This window comes from Alligator sinensis, unplaced genomic scaffold (assembly GCF_000455745.1).
Source record: "Alligator sinensis unplaced genomic scaffold, ASM45574v1 scaffold788_1, whole genome shotgun sequence".
NCBI classification, from domain to species: domain Eukaryota; kingdom Metazoa; phylum Chordata; order Crocodylia; family Alligatoridae; genus Alligator; species Alligator sinensis.
Window position 1 is genome coordinate 124,525 of NW_005842140.1, and position 17,752 is coordinate 142,276.

The window sequence follows — 17,752 nt, forward strand, 5'->3', positions numbered from 1 at the left end:
CACCCAGCACTCTTCCCTGCCTATGCAGGGGGTCAGACTCGATGATCTCAAGCAAATCCCGGGACGTCTCAAGCAAATCCCGGGACGTCTCTCAAGCAAATCCCGGGACGTCATTCTCCCCCTGTACTCGGCCTTAGTGAGGCCGCAGCTGGAGTACTGTGTCCAGTTTTGGGCTCCACAATTCAAAAAGGATGTGGAGAAGCTTGAGAGAGTCCAGAGAAGAGCCACGCGCATGATCAGAGGTCAGGGAAGCAGACCCTACGATGACAGGCTGAGAGCCGTGGGGCTCTTTAGCCTGAAAAAGCGCAGGCTTAGGGGTGATCTGATGGCCACCTACAAGTTTATCAGGGGTGACCACCAGCATCTGGGGGAACGTTTGTTCACCAGAGCGCCCCAAGGGATGACGAGGTCGAATGGTCACAAACTACTTCAAGATCGTTTCAGGCTGGACATAAGGAAGAACTTCTTTACTGTCCGAGCCCCCAAGGTCTGGAACAGCCTGCCACCGGAGGTGGTTCAAGCACCTTCATTGAACACCTTCAAGATGAAACTGGATGCTTATCTTGCTGGGATCCTATGACCCCAGCTGACTTCCTGCCCTTTGGGTGGGGGGCTGGACTCGATGATCTTTCAAGGTCCCTTCCAGCCCTGATGTCTATGAAATCTATGAAAATCACCTGTCTGGGATCTTGTGAACCCAGCGTTCATTACTGCCTGTGGCAGGGGGTCAGGCTAGATGATCTGTTCAGGTCCCTCCAGACCCTAGCTACTATGAAACTATGAAGCTATGAGATTCCAGAGAAAAAAAAATCCCATGCAGGAAAAAAGTGGGGCAATGCATGTGGAGGCAATGTGTGCCACCCAAAACTGGAGCCTGGTTGGCTAGAGCCATGCTCCAGCTGTTGGCAGGCTTCCAGGTGCAGGAGCAATGTGGGTGCAGCTATACTGACCCCCAGGACCCAAGGCAAGACTGCTGGGGCCAGCACAGTTTTGGTCCCAGCCTCTCCTACCTCACCCAGGGTAACCTGCCATGCACCAGAGGGCACGTGGCATGGGCATTCCCCTGGGACAACTGGCAGTGGCACAAAGCGTGCCACTGCTAGTTATCCCCAGGGAACCAAATGTCCATACTCATCTGGACACGGCCATTGAGTCCAAATTCCCTGATCTTTACACTATAGTATTTCACTTTTTTACATTCAGTGTTGCACTTTATTACTCTGCACTTTAGTGAGCAGTATATAGTTAGAGACAGACTTTTCAATCTACCCACAGTTTTTATTCACTTCACTAGAATTCACTAGTGCTGATTCATTCAGTGCTGATTCTTCTTCCTGTTGGTTCCAGTTAAAATGTGGGCATGGCTTGCTTTGATGTTTATTATGGGGAGTTTTGACACTTGAAAAACTATGAAATATTTTAATGAATTTGTTCTGTAAACTAAGAAATAATAAACATCTGAAGTTCAAATCAAGAGTAGCCTCCAGTGAGGAGGAGGCACTAAGTCAAATCTGAAAAATGAAATAACAGTTTTAATATTAATGAGAGAGCTCCATCTGAGGATTTGGAAGCAGTCTATCAAAATATTCTCATATATGACATGCACCATTTCCCCAAAGCTGCCCCCCCCACCCCCAGCTTCCAGGACAGCTGCTGATTGTCTCTGACTCCAGCAAGCTGAAGGAGCAGAGTCACAGCCATAGCTATTGGCTGAGCACTGTTACTTGTGCCTTAAGCAGCAAGTGAGTTGCTGATAGTATCTTGATGAGGTTTGTGATGTGGAAACAACATTTTATTTACAGGAACTTCAGTAAAGAACAAACAGTCTTGCTGCTGCCTTTTCCTGCCACACCAGGAATTTCCTGCTGCCTCATCCAGACTGTCTCCTGGGATGCCACATTTTCTAGACACGCACAGTTCCACACTGTGTTTCAAGGAGGACTTACCCTATCTCATACAGTGGACCATGATGCTTGAAAAATCTTTTTTTCCACATTCTGCCTTCCAGAAACAAGGTGTGTATTTTATTTGGGGGCATGTTGTTTTGGTAAAATACAGTAAGCCTCATCTACAGTGCTGGAATGTAGGCACATGCCCTCTCCTATGGCTGGTTGGAAGGAAAATACCTTCACAGAATATGAAAAAAAACTTGGATCAAGATTGTTTTATTCATTCTTCTGACAAGATTTATTATTGCCCCATTTTTCAGAAACTTCAGCTTAGAGGATTCACTTATTCAAAGTCAGGCAGCAATTGACTGTTTGACAAAGAATACAAGAGTTCTTGGGTGTTGGGGTAGTTGGAGCCTGGCTAGGGCATCCCTGGGCACATCTACACATGCAAGGAGTTTTTTGCTCTCAGGTATGCTCTTTAAATGTGTGCTCAGGAGCAATTTACCCTGGAGCAATCTGCTCTAGAGTTTATTCATGTGCAGCATGTAGAGCCGGGTTGGAGCAGCCCATGCTGCAGAGGGGCTGGCTGGAGCACGAGGGAGCTTCAGTGTGCAGCAGTGTCTACACGTGTAGTGCTGCAGAGTTTTTTACTCCACAGCAGGATTGTATTTGTAAATAAAAGTACTATCCTGCTGTGGAGTAAATTAGTTTATCCAGCCTAATAGCTGCACATGTGTAGATGCAAGACGTTTATTGTGTAGATGTTTAGTCAACTGCATAGGAAACCTCTCGTGTAGACACCCTCCCTATGCCCTGGCAACCTGTGTGCGTCAAGATGACCACTGGGGCTGTTGGCGGGGGGGACATACATTTAGGTAGTCCCAAGACTAAAGTATATTGGTGACTGGATTAGTTCCCAGCCAGCTTCAGGACTGGGGAAAGGTAAATACAATCTTGGCATCCTTTGCCTTGTCTTCACTTGCATTTGCTTCTGTTCAGATTCAGACCAGCACCGGGATTGAGCCTTCAAGTAACACTAGAATAGAGATTGGACTGTTAAAGGAGGACAGACTAACAATCTAGGTCTAGGTGTAAATGTTTCTGTTGAGGGAAGTAGCCTGTCCTGGCAGAGGGGCTAATAAATTGAAGGCTAGAAGTCAAAAACAAGAGGCAGGAATGTATGGTAGTAATATTATAATTTAGTGTGATTTGTAGTTGTGAGTTCATTTTCCCCTATTCAAGCCTCTGAAATGTAGTGTTTTTTGGAGGCAAGAGAGTTCATTTTCTATTGTGTGGCATTTTTGTCTCAGATTACTAAAGACAGAAATCAAAATCCAGAGTATATTTCAGGTCATGCAGTGACATCTAGTGTGTGTAACGAACTATATGCAGTATTGGATGCATTTCACACAGTGTTTGGAAATGAAAAACACAGAAAGGATGCAATTTCTCAAGACCTTTGTAAGGCTAAAAAGCTGAATGAATTACTGGCTACAGCAAAAGAAAGTCATGGGGCCAGATGGTTATAGTGCAGTCATTGCAAAAACATTATGCTTTTTAACAGTTATTTTAGATTACCAGCACTGGATTAGAAAAGACATAACATTAAATTGACAACTGAAGGGAATGCTTTAGGGGACAAATTTAGGTTTAGGTTCCCTCTTCTATGAATATATCTATGAGAAAAGAAGTATCTAAGGAAGGGATAATTACTGTGTTCCATTTTGAGTCCCCCTCCCCCCCACCCCAAACCCAATAAGATTACATTCAGCATGTTCTTTGCGGCCAGAGTATCAGGCTTTTAATGCTGGGCCAACTGTTAATGTCTCATGCAGATTGTAGCTGTATTGGTCTAGAGGCAAAAAGAATCAAAACTTGTGGATGAGGTGATATCTTTTATTAGACTAACTAGATATTTGCAAACAAATTATTTTATTTATTCGCAAGTTTTTGAGAACACTCAACCTTCATCAGGCATAGGAGAGCCATTTTTTTAAAAATAAGAAGTTCATAATTTTACAAGAAGGAAGCATTTTACCACCTGATTGTCACAACCCAATTAAATTGTGCCCATGCCACTAAGCAAGAGATACCATTCAAATGATCCTCACTTGACGATTAAGGGTTAAAAGACATCCCTGCCAAAAATTCCTTGAAACAAAATGCGGCCGGAGTACTGTAGATAATTGGTCAGCTGAAATAAAAAGCGAGGGGAAACTATATATAATTGGTCAAAAAATAAGCGTAAGCTCCTCACACGTAGCACACACGTAACAGGTAGAAAAACCTAACCCACTATCTTGTAACTTGAGGAGACAAAGAGCTGCCACCTGCCAAAAAATTAAAAATTCCATATAACGGTTCATGATTGGGTATCTCTATCAAACAACTCTGCCTATAAATAGTTTAACGGTTTCCGCCCAAGGCGGAGAACTCTGGGGATCTCTAAGGAGACACCTGGGCTCGTCACCAGAGAGTTGGGGACCTGATCAATTCCCAATCAATCATCTCCGTCATCGTAAAATATTGACGTAGAAAAGTCTTGCAAGCCCGACCGTTCGTTCCGGCGCCACGTCCGTCATTACTTTGCTGTAACCTGAATGCGTGTACTCAACTCTGTAACCGATGCTGTAATGGAACAAAGGCTCGCCTGCGTCGTCATCACTATCTAGGCGACGTAAGTAAACAAACTCCTGTAACCTACACGTGTCTGTGCCTGGTTAATTCCACTCCATCCATCAATTACCCGCCTGCCGAGTTCAAAATCTAACCACTCCGGTGTGAGTCAGACGGCTGCCGGCGTCTGCTCTGATTCATGACACTGATATGCTAACACCAGGCTCCCACCATTGTTGGAGTGAATTTGCATCTCAGAACAGAGACACACAGATACCTCACCACAAAATGAGCTCTTGCCCAGAAGAGCTTTCTAGCTTTCCACTCTTCTGTGAAATACGAGACATTATAACTTGAAGGAAATATACTTCTACATCCTGCTTGCCACCAGGCAACTTTGATGTAAAAAGGCTTTTTCAACCTTTCTGTGTGCCTAACCTGGACAAAATGAACTATTCCAAACAGGAGACTTTACCACACCTTCAGCTCTCCTGTGAAATAAGAATTTTCATTTCTACTTAGGAGAACTTTTACAATCTCTGCTCTCTCCTATGCCTGATGTAGGGTGTGCGCGCCCAAAAGCTTGCAAATAAATAAAACACTTTGTTTGCAAATATCTAGTTGGTCTAATAAAAGAGATCACCTCTTCCATGAGTTTTGTTTCCTCATGCAGATTACAGGTATCCCCCGCAACTCACATGCTCACAGCTTGCAGGGAGAACTACAACTACCCACCACCACAAACCACACCCACAGGGCATCAGGGGGAGAGACTATGTCATCTCACTGCTGGCCTCTTAAAGATACATTCCATATACCACCCCCCACCCCTTTTATATGTCCTCTTGTGGAGGCCCGGGGCGCGCGGCCGGAGTGGGGACAGGCGGCAGGGGCCCAGCAGAGGGAAGGCAGCAGAGGCAGCGGGGGACACAGCTTTAAATGTTTTTTTCTACATATCTCGAGGTACCAGGCATGGCTTCTGAACGTTGCAATCGTGGGATGGATGGAGCATCCCACAGAAGTGTGGAGGTCGGGCGGGGGATCTAGGTCCGCCGTCAAACGCAAGCATGTGGGGGACTGCCCCCACCCCATGCCCCACCTGGCTCAGTGATTGGCTGCAGAGGGACCTTGGGTGCGCCCCCAGACTCAGGAGGCACCAGTCACCAAGCTGGGGGAGTGTGGGGGCGGGCTCCCTGCACAGTCCCTGGTGGACCCAGCAGTGCTTCTGGTCCACTTCTGGGTCTGCTGCCGAGCGCGCTGGGGACCCCCCCACGCTCCTGTGGGATACTTCATCCGTCCCAACATCTCAGCATTCACGAGCTGCCTGGTACCTTGAGGTATGCAGAAAAAAGCATTTAAAGCTGTGTCTGTGTCTGAGTCATCAAATCTTTCTGAATTGATTCGGAGGGTTCCAATTCAATTTGGAGAGATTAAAGAGTCTCCTGATTTGATTCAGATTTGGAGATTTGGCCACCGAATTGGGCTGAATCTCCGCCAGATCGAATCAGTGACCAAAGCTTCACACAGCCCTAGTGGGCAGTAGGTAGTCCTCTGTATGCTTTGAGCAAAAAGCTAACCCAGAATAACTGGACACACAACACATACGCTAGTATAACATACACCATTGTTTTTTTTTTCTGTTTTCTCTTGGGCTAACCCTGTATCAGACTTTATTAAGTAACCTCAGTGTAGAGGTGTGTTTAAATTGGTGTCTGCTTCTTTTTTACATTAGTGTAAAGGCAGATTATGCTCTTGTAAACATGTCATGTTTGGGACCTAAGGCTCACAACAAGAATGACAGCTGCTAATGTATAGCCAAGAGCCCGGTGGCATATTTTATATTGTGACCATCTGCCCCAGTGTCATTTTTAAATGCATGCATTTCCTTTGTGCATGGCCTTTGGACAATAACTGCTTATTCATTCCTGTATAAAAGCTCTGTCACCTAATTTAATTTAGCACATTAATTTAATGTGGTCCTTTCTCTGAAGATTGTAACTTTATCTCCCAGTACTTGCAAAGGGATTATTTTATTCATTAAGGCTTGAATAAGTACATATGTTGTTAAGAAATAAATTTAAGCAAAACACTCTGTTCATATATATGAAAAGGTCATCAATATGGAAACTCTATTCATGGGGCAATGTTTTCTTGTAAAAATTATCTCTTGTAATGAAACTTTGTATGTATTTTTCCCGTAGGGCAAAAACAGTTTTATATTGTCTTTCATTTTTCCAATTGCTCATTATAATCACTTCTTTTCAAATGCTCTTTATCACTCTGACAAACAGTAGTAAAATTTAGCAGTCAAGATCATGTAGCAGTTAGGCCAAAGGAAAAGCTAAAGGCCGACTAAAATGGGTGCTTTAGAAGTCCAGCTAAAGGTTAAGCATGTCTATCAGTAGATTATTGCCTTGACAAATATGATGACAGTCAGATAATTGTCTGCAGATTGCTCACAAATAGTGTTCTTTGTGATAGAATTTTATGACATGTATGTAATTTTGTTGAGCAGTTTTAATAGGCTATGCAAGTAATTATTTTTTACATTTTGGGTTTGCTTGCTTATTATCCTAATATGTTCTATTTTGATCAAAGCACTAAAAACAAGTCTCGGTCTTTTAAATCATTTTAACTGAGGAAGTGAGAAATTGTGTATGTATAAAACATGTCAGTCAATCAATCTAGGTATGAAATATGCTCTGCTCTGTTTTGGATACATTCCAGTGGCATTTCTCTATAAATAACATTCTCATTTAGTGTCTTATTTTAAATATTCTATTTAAAGGTGGGAAAAAAGCTCCAGTTGATCACCCCCCTCTTGAGGCCTTCATCAGGAAAGTTTAATGAAGCGAACAGACAGATACATTTTATGTGCTATTTATAAAGGCTTGTAACATCACCTCTGTCATGCTGCCTTCCAGCTGAGAACCCATGCTGTCAGAAGAGTTAGTATCTTACAAAATAAGCCTCCATTTTGGTGAGTATAAATATTCACAACTTCATTGTCTCATGTTTTGTTGTCAGAAGTATAATAAATGATAATGAAAGCTTAGAAAATAAATCCATCAATTCTTTTGACTCAATTGACCTGTCCTTTCCATTTGTATAAAAGGAGTAACTCCACTGAAGAAAAATGGAGCTCCATTGGTGCAAAGCCAGTATAAGTGAGAGTCAGTTCAGGCCTAGGCAGGGTAGATCCAGGGCTTGTAGCTGCACTTTATCTATGCGGTGAATGGTCATCAGCTTATAAGCACGTGTCCCACCATCTCCTTGCCTACCACCAAATTCGGTCACAGATAAGAAGGGGGCTGAGTGGTTGTGGTTTTCATCCCCTTTGGTTTTGGGGCCATGCCAAAGAAGAGGCTCTGGCCAGAGCGGCACTAAGAAGCCAGTGAGCTCAGGGATCAAACTGAGCATGCACTGCACAGCTGAAGAGGGCTACAATGGCAGCCACCTGGATCTACCCATGGGGCTAGAAGTTCTGAGGTTTCACTAGAGCCTAAAATGAACAATTAGCAAAAGTGTTTCATGAAGTGTTGGAACAGGACTTCAAAGAACATTTATTTGTTTTTAATTTTTGGCTACCAGCTAGTCTGGAGGGTCAATTTTAATGAGACTCAATCCCTTCGTGATATTGAACTCTTGCCAGTCCCAGTGACCAGTGCTAGTGCCTCTCCTGACACATTTGAGAGGAGGCTTATAATACTGTCTGCTAACCCTTGAAAACCAGGTCATGGTCCAGTACATTTCTGTTTCAAATTCTTAATAATAATGGCTCTGAGTGACTGAAAGAAGACCGCAGAGGGTCTCCAGTGAGAGGCAAGATGCTGCTAGGAGGCTCTTCAGGGCATGCTTTTTAACTATATTTCAGCTTAGTCTTCTCTGAAACCACAATTCATATTTTCTTTAGTGGCTTCAGTGTTGGTTATTTCTAGCTTAAGTCTCTTCACTTAAATAAGAGCAGAACTGATAGGCAATGTGTAGGGAGAGGAAAGTATAAAATAAGGTTAGCTAAAATGTAAATTTGGTTCCATAAATAGTATATGGGTATGGATGTCTGAACAATTTACCATTGGGTAAAAGTAGGCAGGGATTTACTTCTTCTCCGTTGTCTTCTCTCTGTGTCCCTACAAACTTTTACTTTTTCAGTAAAATAGTTCACATATAATTATGTGAACCTTTTGAACTTGTATGTAATCCTGTAGTACAGGTCCCCACTGCATGCTGTGTACATATGTAAGAGGGCTGGGGTTATCATTGACCCCAGCATCACAGCTATGAAGTAGGGTATAGTTGTTACTCATACATTTTCATTCTTAAATTTAATTATTTTGAATTTCTACATCTTATAAGCCATTGCCTCTTTTCTGTGATAGTAACTCATAACTAGGCTTGGCAGGATTCAGTTTTTATCAGTAAATGTTGATAAATGTTGCTTTCACCTCACACAGATTGAAAAAAATACTTCCATTGTTAATAATCAAAATTGATAGAATGGGAATCTAAGAAAAATGATGACTGATGGAGTGTGTGATGACAGAGGGAGCAGTCCTACAGAACCATGCTGACTGTAGTTTGGACTGCAACTCTGAGAAACCCTAGGGAACTGGAAACAAAGGAAAAGGAAAGGACAAAGCAGACAAGGGAGCTATGGGCAAGCAGAGCCAGGAACTGATGGCAGCTCTGCTGCTCAGCTGGCAGCAGTCCTACAGTAGTAACATGTGTCATTAATAAATTGTCTGCCCCCCCATGTCCCGAATTCCATGGAATCCTGAAAATGTAAATCAATAAAAATCAAAATAAAAGCTTAAAAATAAGCATTGATATTATCTGTCGAAATTATTTTTAAAAAAATTTGAATTCTGCCAAGTCTTCTCATAACCATACTGACAGAAGTTTGGCTATACCGGGGTGGGCAAAGTCTAGTTTGCAGGACAGATTAGGGCCGTGGCAGGCTCCATTTCCCAGCAATCCCTGCCTGTGTTGCTGCAGCTGGTTTCCATGGAGACCCCAGGAGTAGTGGGCCCATGACAGTGCAGGGCCCGGGTTTCCATGGAGACCGCCCAGCAGCTCTGGTAGGGCACACAGCTGGGCTGGGAGCTGCTCCAGGGCCAGGATCTTGCAGCGGTGACAGTGTGGTCTAGAGTCAGGACACACCTGTGATCCGTGGCCTGCAGGCCACAGGCAGGGGCGTGGAGGCAGCAGTACCAAGATTGTTAGTTCTCTATAAAGTAGTAGTTTTCCATATGAATACCTGCAAACAAAGGGCTCCTGTAGATGTGTGGGGAGCCTACTTGAATGAGCTGGAACTACAGTGCATTGGAGCAGACCTGAATAATCAAGTCTGCTGGAGCATGGAAATTGCTGTGGTCCGGCAGCCTTCTGTGTCATGTGTATCACCATTCCCGCACATTCCCATGGTGAAAAAATGGCAGCAGGCACTTTGAAATAAAACATGTTTGAGCTTTAATTCAAAGTGCATCGCCACCATTTTTTCAGCGCAGGGATGCATGGGGATCCTCATGCACATGATACGCAGGTGCTTTTAATTAGCATGGCTTGCTAATTAAAGTGCCTGGCACCACATTCTGTGTAAAAATGCCCAAAGTGTTTCTGCATCACGGGCCTCATCAAGATACTCACTACCAGCAGCTGACTTGCTGCTTCAGTCACAAGTTACAGTGCTCAGCCAATAGCTCCAGTTGTGTGAGGGCTAACACAAGAGCCTACCCCTTCAGTTGGCTCAAGCTGAGTAGATACAAGCAGCAGCCATCTTGGCAGTTGCATGGCATGCACAGCATCTACAAGATTTTTCTTTTCTAGTGAAGGGAATAGCTTCCCCTCTTAAAACATGCACCCCAGCTTTGGGAAGTAAGGCTCCTGTTGCATGTGAGAAAATACAGTATTTACTTTTTTTATTTTTTTAATCTGAATAAAGCCAAAAGACTCCATGCTTACTCCTAAACTATCTTGGCATGTAATTTGGCTGCCTGCTGGTTTGGAGGTAATTAGAAAGCGAGAGAGAGACAGCTGTAAAAATTGAATATGGACATGACACAGAGAAATACACTTTTATGTTACAAAAATGTTCTGCTGTATTAATCCTGTGGGAAGCGCATATTAATTTTTTCATCAATATACTTTTTGCCACCAGTTTTCTGTGCTCTTCATAGGCTTAAAAATCAATTTCAGAGAGATGTCTTTTGAGGCATGGCATTGTGATATTTATGGTTTTAAATAAAACTGCTGTCTGACAAGATATATTGTTAGTTGCAAATGCAACTTGAATGGTGTAGTGTCAAATGTTGCTTTGATAATATTGTGTGGAGGCTAAGCTGATGAAGATAGCCATGTGACTCCTGTTCTCATTGTGAACGTATGCATCAATGCTATGAAAAGTTTGCTACCACATTTATATTGCAGCTAATGGTGAGGGTTTTAAAATAGTGGAGCACGCGAAGAGAATCTCAAATGCTCATCCTTGCACACTTGTGTAACCAATTGTGTATGTTGGTGGCCTCACCTGGACGATCAGATTTTCACCTGTAAATATTTTTTTGAAAAGAGGCACAAACATAGCAACAGCAGTATTTATTGCAATAAACGGCATTAGGGGGAAAAGAAAGCATTAATTATCTGAAATGATAGAAAACACAGACACCTGCTCATAAAGAATGGTGACACTCCTTCATTTAATCATAAGCAGATGCAGGCAGCTTATAGGAATGGGGTTTTGATTAGTTAATGCATAACAATAAAGTGAAACTATCCTAAAAACATGTTATGAACACTGAAGCTTCCAAATGCCTAGTCAGAGACAGGAAGATGTGTATGTAAGTTTTCTGAAGGATCAGGAAGGCTGCCACTTAATGCCACTTATAAACTGAGTTCATTGATCCTGAATCAGTGACTCAAATCTGACGGATGAGAGACAGTCAGTGGGCCAGATCCAAAGGAACAGTTACCAGTAAGAGTCTAAAATCTTAGGCAGACTAAGGCCAAAATTACAATCCAGGGAAGGAAAAAAGAAAAACAACCCAAAAAACCCTGCTTGACAGCCACCTCAACTCAGTGAATATTTCCCCTTTATGATCTGAAAGCTCTTGAGAGCCTGCAATTTTGCTTTTGCTCATGCCCAGAATTGGCCCTGTCTAAGCAGCTAGGCATCCAGCTCCTGCCTAAGCCTCATTTGGATCCAAAAACTAAGCTGAATGGTTTTTAAGTCCCCTATGGGGACAGATTCAATAGAGATGCTCAGAGCACAGATAACAGAGCTGAAGAATAACACACAGATTTTCATTCAAAGGCTTTTCTATGTTTGGTTTTTTCCCCAAGGATGTTTAATGTAAAAGGTATAGACATTAGAACCCCAGACTACCCAAACACAATTAAATGCCCTGAAATTTAGTCAGGTTTTCTCTTTGATGTCCTCCTGGTTCCATGAACTTGCATTCTTTTTTGAATAGTAGCTCAGCTTGAAGAAGGGGTGGGTGATGCCTCTCTGAACCCTGAATAGTTCATATCTAAAAGATGGGCTGTTTTAAGAGGGGGCATATATGGATTTGAATCTTCTCAAGCTAGAATTCAGATCTTCCACATCCTGGGCAGTGACTAGATCAGGTGCAACAATTGTCATGGGCAGCCTCTGTTACACAGCAAACTGAGGAAGGGACAGAAATCACAGTGGCAGACAGAGCAGGGTGAAGAAAACAGGGCATCAGATCAGGCAGGGAGCACAGGGCAAGAAGCAGAAATCAGCAACTTGAATAAAGGAAAGGAGTCAGAGTGGCACTTGGGGGAGGGTATAGAGATAATTTGTAGTGTGTCTGCCAAAAAGGTTGGCCCCAACTGTACTAGACATTTATATGGAAGGTAGGTATTTGCACCTGTTCTTCCAGTGTCTGGGTTTTAAAATAATAAACCTTACTCAGTTTTTTCAAAGAATTAGGTACAAGTGCATGCCCTCAGAAGTGGGTTTTGGATCTGGAGTGGATGGAAGTGCTCTAGGTAGCTGCCTTGCAGCTCTGATTCATGTTCTTGAGCTCAAGGGAGGAGTAGGAGTTCAGATGCAACCTGTGCTTAGTATTTCCCCAACAGCTCCCCACTTAATGTATAAGTTTTTTGGATCACCCTTTTTAAGCTACCCCTCTTATCCATGCATTTTGTAGGGAGCCTCAGTGCCTAACTCTGGGCTTTGGATACTACTGTGAGGACCTAGGTATCCAAAGCTGCTCTGAACTACCTCTCTGGAAAACCAGACTGTGGAGCTAACAATATCTGTAGCTGGCCAAAAATAAAACAGACATTCTGTTTCATTCCATTGAAACCAAAGCAAGACTGACTTTAACAGGTTTTAGGTCATACCCTGTGTTGAATTTGTCTATTAAATGCTTGAAATAAAAACTAATTGAGATAGTCATTTAGTCCAGGTGCTTTTGTTATCGCCCTTCCCAACATAGGCATTTCAAACATTTCTTCTTTAAAAAGTAACTGTATTAAACAAGGTATCTTATTTTTTTTAGCAGCTCTACTCTTTGGCCTGATCCAATTCCCAATATAATCAACAGAAAAATCCTCTTGGCTTTAGCAAGGGTTAATTCTGGGTACTTTTGTAGAATTTGAGTCCTAGCTGTAGTGACCAAAATGCTTGTCCTGCCCCCTTTTTTGGAAATTCACAAATACTTGGATTACCACAATCAGCTCAGGTATAGGACAATGATTTGGATGTTACCATGGTTGTGTACATTGGCAGAACCACTGTATTAGGTCTCAATGCTATAACACTGGACTCAGAGTGACTTACATGAGCTAGTATTTATGGACATCGATCCTGGACAATCAAATGTAGCACAATTACCCATCCCAAGGATTTTCTTTTCTGTTTTTAGAATAAATTATTTTTAAATTAAATAAATGTCAACATAAACATTACTCATGAATAATATTAATAGAGGGTTATAAAAATGCATAATTTCGTTTGCAGTTTTTCTAGCTTAAGGTCATGTAAGAATGAGAGTGTACAAATGATAATTTAACGTAAAAATGTATGACATTTAATTGGGAAGGTTTCTACTACAGCTTTAATAAAAATGACTGCTAAAAGGAGGATTAAATTAAAGCATAGCAATTATATTAAAAGAAACCCTTTTTCTCAACTAAAGCAGGCAAACCTTAGTGTAACTATTTAGTTGAGGAAGCTGAAGTGTAGGAATGGCAATTATCAGAATTTGAATTCAGAAAACTATATTTCTTTGAGCTCAAGTACATTTATTTTGTAATGTTTATAACCAATATGTTTAAAAGATGTGTTCTCTGCATGTGGCATAATTCAAAGTAGAAAGGTATGAAAGATAATGAATGCTTACTTCTCAACCAGAAAATAACTGATCATAGTGAAACCATGCTCAAACAGCCTTTTGACTCACCTACAAGTACCAGCATTTGTTATGCCTCTTGTTCTTAAAAGTCTGGATAAAGAGACAAGCTTTGCAGCATGCCAAGAAGGTCACGGTCAAAATAACTTATTAGCAGCTAATGTAGATCTTGGAGTAGTTGGTCCAAGTACACGTCTTCAAATGTTCAGCTTAAGTAATGGGTAGTTGTGGCCTATATAAACTATTGTTTTCAGATTGATAGTAATTTGGTATCTATTTATGGAATACTATGATAGTCTAATTCTGAAGTACCAGGGGAAAAGGTTACATTAGGAATGTAAACCCATGCTTCCGATCACCTCAGGAATAGAATGCCAAAATGGGCTGTGAGTCTAAACCTTATATGTTGGCATATAAAAGAAATGTATAGAATCACTAGCTAAATTAAGATTAAGGACTATCTATGATGCGTGGTTATCCAACAATACTTTCCCAATTATGAAGTATTCTACTTTAGGGCATCCTGGTGTTTGCTGTAGCAGTAGGAAAGTTAGTGTTGATAAATGCTCTGATCTTTCAGTACTGATCTGGTCTGCTGGTATAGTCAGGTTTTTTAGGAGTTCAGATCTGGTTTTAGTTTGTTTAATTTTTTTTAAAATTATTCCTCAACTGCCCACTGGCTCACCAAATAACTTTGGGACAAGCTCTTAATCATCTTTGTGCTTGTTTTTCTATAAAGTAGAAAAATCCTCCCTCCCTTCCCCCTCCCCCCCATCCGTCTTCAGGGAGCTTTGCAAATTGTTGCTAAAATGCTATACATTTGCAAACTTTCTTTCTGGAAACTCCCCACCAAATGTTATTTTTCTGAAAGACAGTCTAGAGACATGAAATACCTGGAAAGGTTTTTAACAGCTGCTGAGGGGCAAAAGATTTCTTACTGCTTGGTTCCTCTGATGTTTTTATGGAGTCAGAGTAGAACAACTTGCAACTGTACCTTGATATGGGATCAGAGTATGATCTGAAGCATAGTGGAATCTCGGTGTCCAGTAGTCAGTTGGGGCACTTCTAAAAAGAAAATCAAAACGTATTGCTATGTTGCAAGTTGCTAATATATACCTGTGGGGGAGCACGGTTGGGGTGCTCGCTGTGTGGCATGGGCTGCTCTGAGGGGAGCCTCCTTTGAGGGGCACCCGACAGCCTTCTAGTCAGGGAGTTCCCTCTTTGCCACAGTGCTAGTCCCCTCACCTGCCTCTGGGCATGCCTCCTGCCTTGATGATACATAATTAAGTTAATTAGGTGGGAGGCTGCCCTTGGAACGCCCTGTTCTCCTACGCCTATGTATGCAGCTCCAACCACCCCTGTACGGCATCCCAAGCCTCGCAGATGTTCCTAACAGCTGAGCTCTGTTCCGGTCTGAGGCCAGGCTCAACTCATCCCAGTGTTAGGCCTCTCGATTTCTGCACTATTACAGGCCACACTTATACTGCCTCCCTCTCACTGAGGCCTCTCCCACTCCACCACCTCTCACATAGTCTCTCATACTGCCCCTTTGTGGGGCCACACTCACCCTGCCCTTGCCCGAAGGGTCCTGGGACTTGTTTCTCTGCACTCTCCGGGCAGCAAGTGCGCGGCCTCTTGGGCCTCTCCTGCGACCCTCATCCGAGCAAGCACCGGGTGGGTTGCAGTACGCTGGAGTGACTCTGCCTCTAGTCCTTCACTGGGTCGCTCACCCAGCTGCTCTGAATTGGGGCTCCTGACTCACCCCGTTGTTTACCCGTGGCACTTCCTCAGCCGCTCCACCCAATCAGCCTCTGGCCCACCTGTGGCCTCAGGCGCCCGAAGGCTTACCTGGACCTCACCTGGCCCCCATGTTAGCAGGGCCTACCCTTGAGCTCCCTGCTCACTGGGACCCACTTCACGCCCTTTCCTCACAGGGCCTCACTACTCACCCCTCTCGGCATACCTCGGCCCCTAACTCTGGCCTTTCTTCTTGAGCCCTGAGCCCCTCACTCTCACTGGGCTCCTTCCCCCCCACACACACACACAGCCGGGGCTCCTAGCCTCTGGGCTCCTTGCCTCTTCCCTAGGCTCAATGCCCCTTGCTAGGCTCTCCAGGCCTCCCAACTGCCACTCTGGCACAGGCTGTCAGGTGCCCCACTGCACCCCGCTCTACACCTCCGCCTCCACTCAGGCCCATACTCTGCCCCCTACGCTGGGGCCTGGGGTCACCCCCCCCCACAGGCTCAGACGGCTGCAGTCGTACCTGGCCCCATTCTCTGCTCTCTCCAGGATCTTGCAACCCACACAGGTTCGGGTGGCCGTACCTGGCCCCAAACTACCTCCAATGTTAACTGACCCACCCAAAGGCAGGGGCTGGGGTTTAGCCACCCTGACCCACCTTCCACTGGGGTGATAACTGGCCTGGCATTTCTGGGGGGCTGTTCCACCACAAACAGCTCCACCAGGCCACCCATCCCTGGCAGGGTGCAGTTTTAGGTGTTGCCCAGGACCAAGAGCCTCCTAACCATCCCCATCAGCGCTTGCCCTTACCTCCTGGTGTTACCGGAGCAGCTGCTCCACGGGGAGATGTTGTTTCCCCGGTGCCAGGCAGCAGACTTCTGCCTCCAGCTCTGCTGGTCTGAATCGTAAAATGGGCGCTCATCACAGCTGGGCCGCACCTGCTGGTTGCCTCTTCAGGCTCTTAAAGTGGCAGACACCAGAGGTGCTCTGCCACAATAGCATTAGGGAACCTTGGATCCGAGAAAGTCATAGGTGATGAAGTCTCAGGCTCAGCAGAACAGCCATATGTTGAAGCTGACCTTCTGTACAGAAAAGAGAGAGACAGAAGTAGGGCTAGAAGGAAGCAACAGCTGTTCCAGGCCATCAGTAGTTTAAAATGGCCCGCATCTGAGACATTGCGGAGAAGATCCCTAGCCTCTGGGCTCCTTGCCTCTTCCCTAGGCTCCTTGCCTCTTCCCTAGGCTCCAGCCCATAGACCACTATCCCATGCTCCTTATTCATGTGGGCACCAATGACATGGCTCGGACCACTTCCAGCCGCATCATGAAGCACTACAGGGATTTGGGAGCAGGGCTAAAGGGTCTGGGGGCACAGGTGGTGTTCTCTTTGATCCTCCCAGTCTTGGGGTATGGGCTGAGAGGAGGATCCAGATAGTGAACCAAAGACTGCGGCGCTGGTGTCATCAGGAAGGCTTTGGCTTCCATGACCACAGCCCGCTCTTTGGCGAGAGAGGCAGCGAGCTGCTGGGAAGAGATGGCCTCCACCTCTCTCCCCTGGGGAAGAGGCTCTTCTCAGCCAGACTGGCTGACCTGCTCCACCGGGCTTTAAACTAAGCTCGCTGGGGGCAGGGGGACTATTGCCACTGCTGGCCCGCTGAGCAACCCTTGCAAAGCCAGCAGGCCAAGGCACTTAGGGGAGCCCACCCCTGCCCCAGCCCTAGTACAATCTGTGGGCAAGGCAAGAGCCCCCAAGGGGACACTTGCGTGCCTGTACACAAATGCCAGGAGCTTGGGGAATAAGTAGGAGGAACTTGTTCTCCTGCTTAACACAAATAAATATGACATCATAGGGATAACGGAGACCTGCTGGGACTCCACCCATGACTGGACCATGGGTATAGACAGCTATACCCTGTACAGGAGAGATTGAGTAGATAAAAGGGACAGGGGTGTATCTCTCTATGTTAAGGAAAGCTATGCGTCCCTGCAAGCTGATGTTGGTGACCAGGGTGGATGACTAGAGACCCTCTGGGTTAAAATTCATGGGGAACACGGCACAGGGGACACAATGGTGGGAGTCTACTACAGACCTCCCACCCAAAGTCAAGAGCTTGACCAGGAGTTTGCC

General features: G+C 44.5%; 1 long non-coding RNA gene across 1 annotated transcript in view; it reads left to right on the plus strand.

Annotated features, from left to right (window-relative positions):
- The window catches only part of LOC112550540, a 13,558-nt gene extending 4,249 nt beyond the window's left edge, over positions 1-9,309 (plus strand). The window contains exons 3-5 of the long non-coding RNA XR_003094435.1: positions 1,803-2,015; positions 7,297-7,488; positions 8,963-9,309. This is a non-coding gene — a long non-coding RNA (uncharacterized LOC112550540). The remainder of the gene's footprint in view (positions 1-1,802; positions 2,016-7,296; positions 7,489-8,962) is intronic.
- The last annotated feature ends 8,443 nt before the right edge of the window (positions 9,310-17,752 follow it).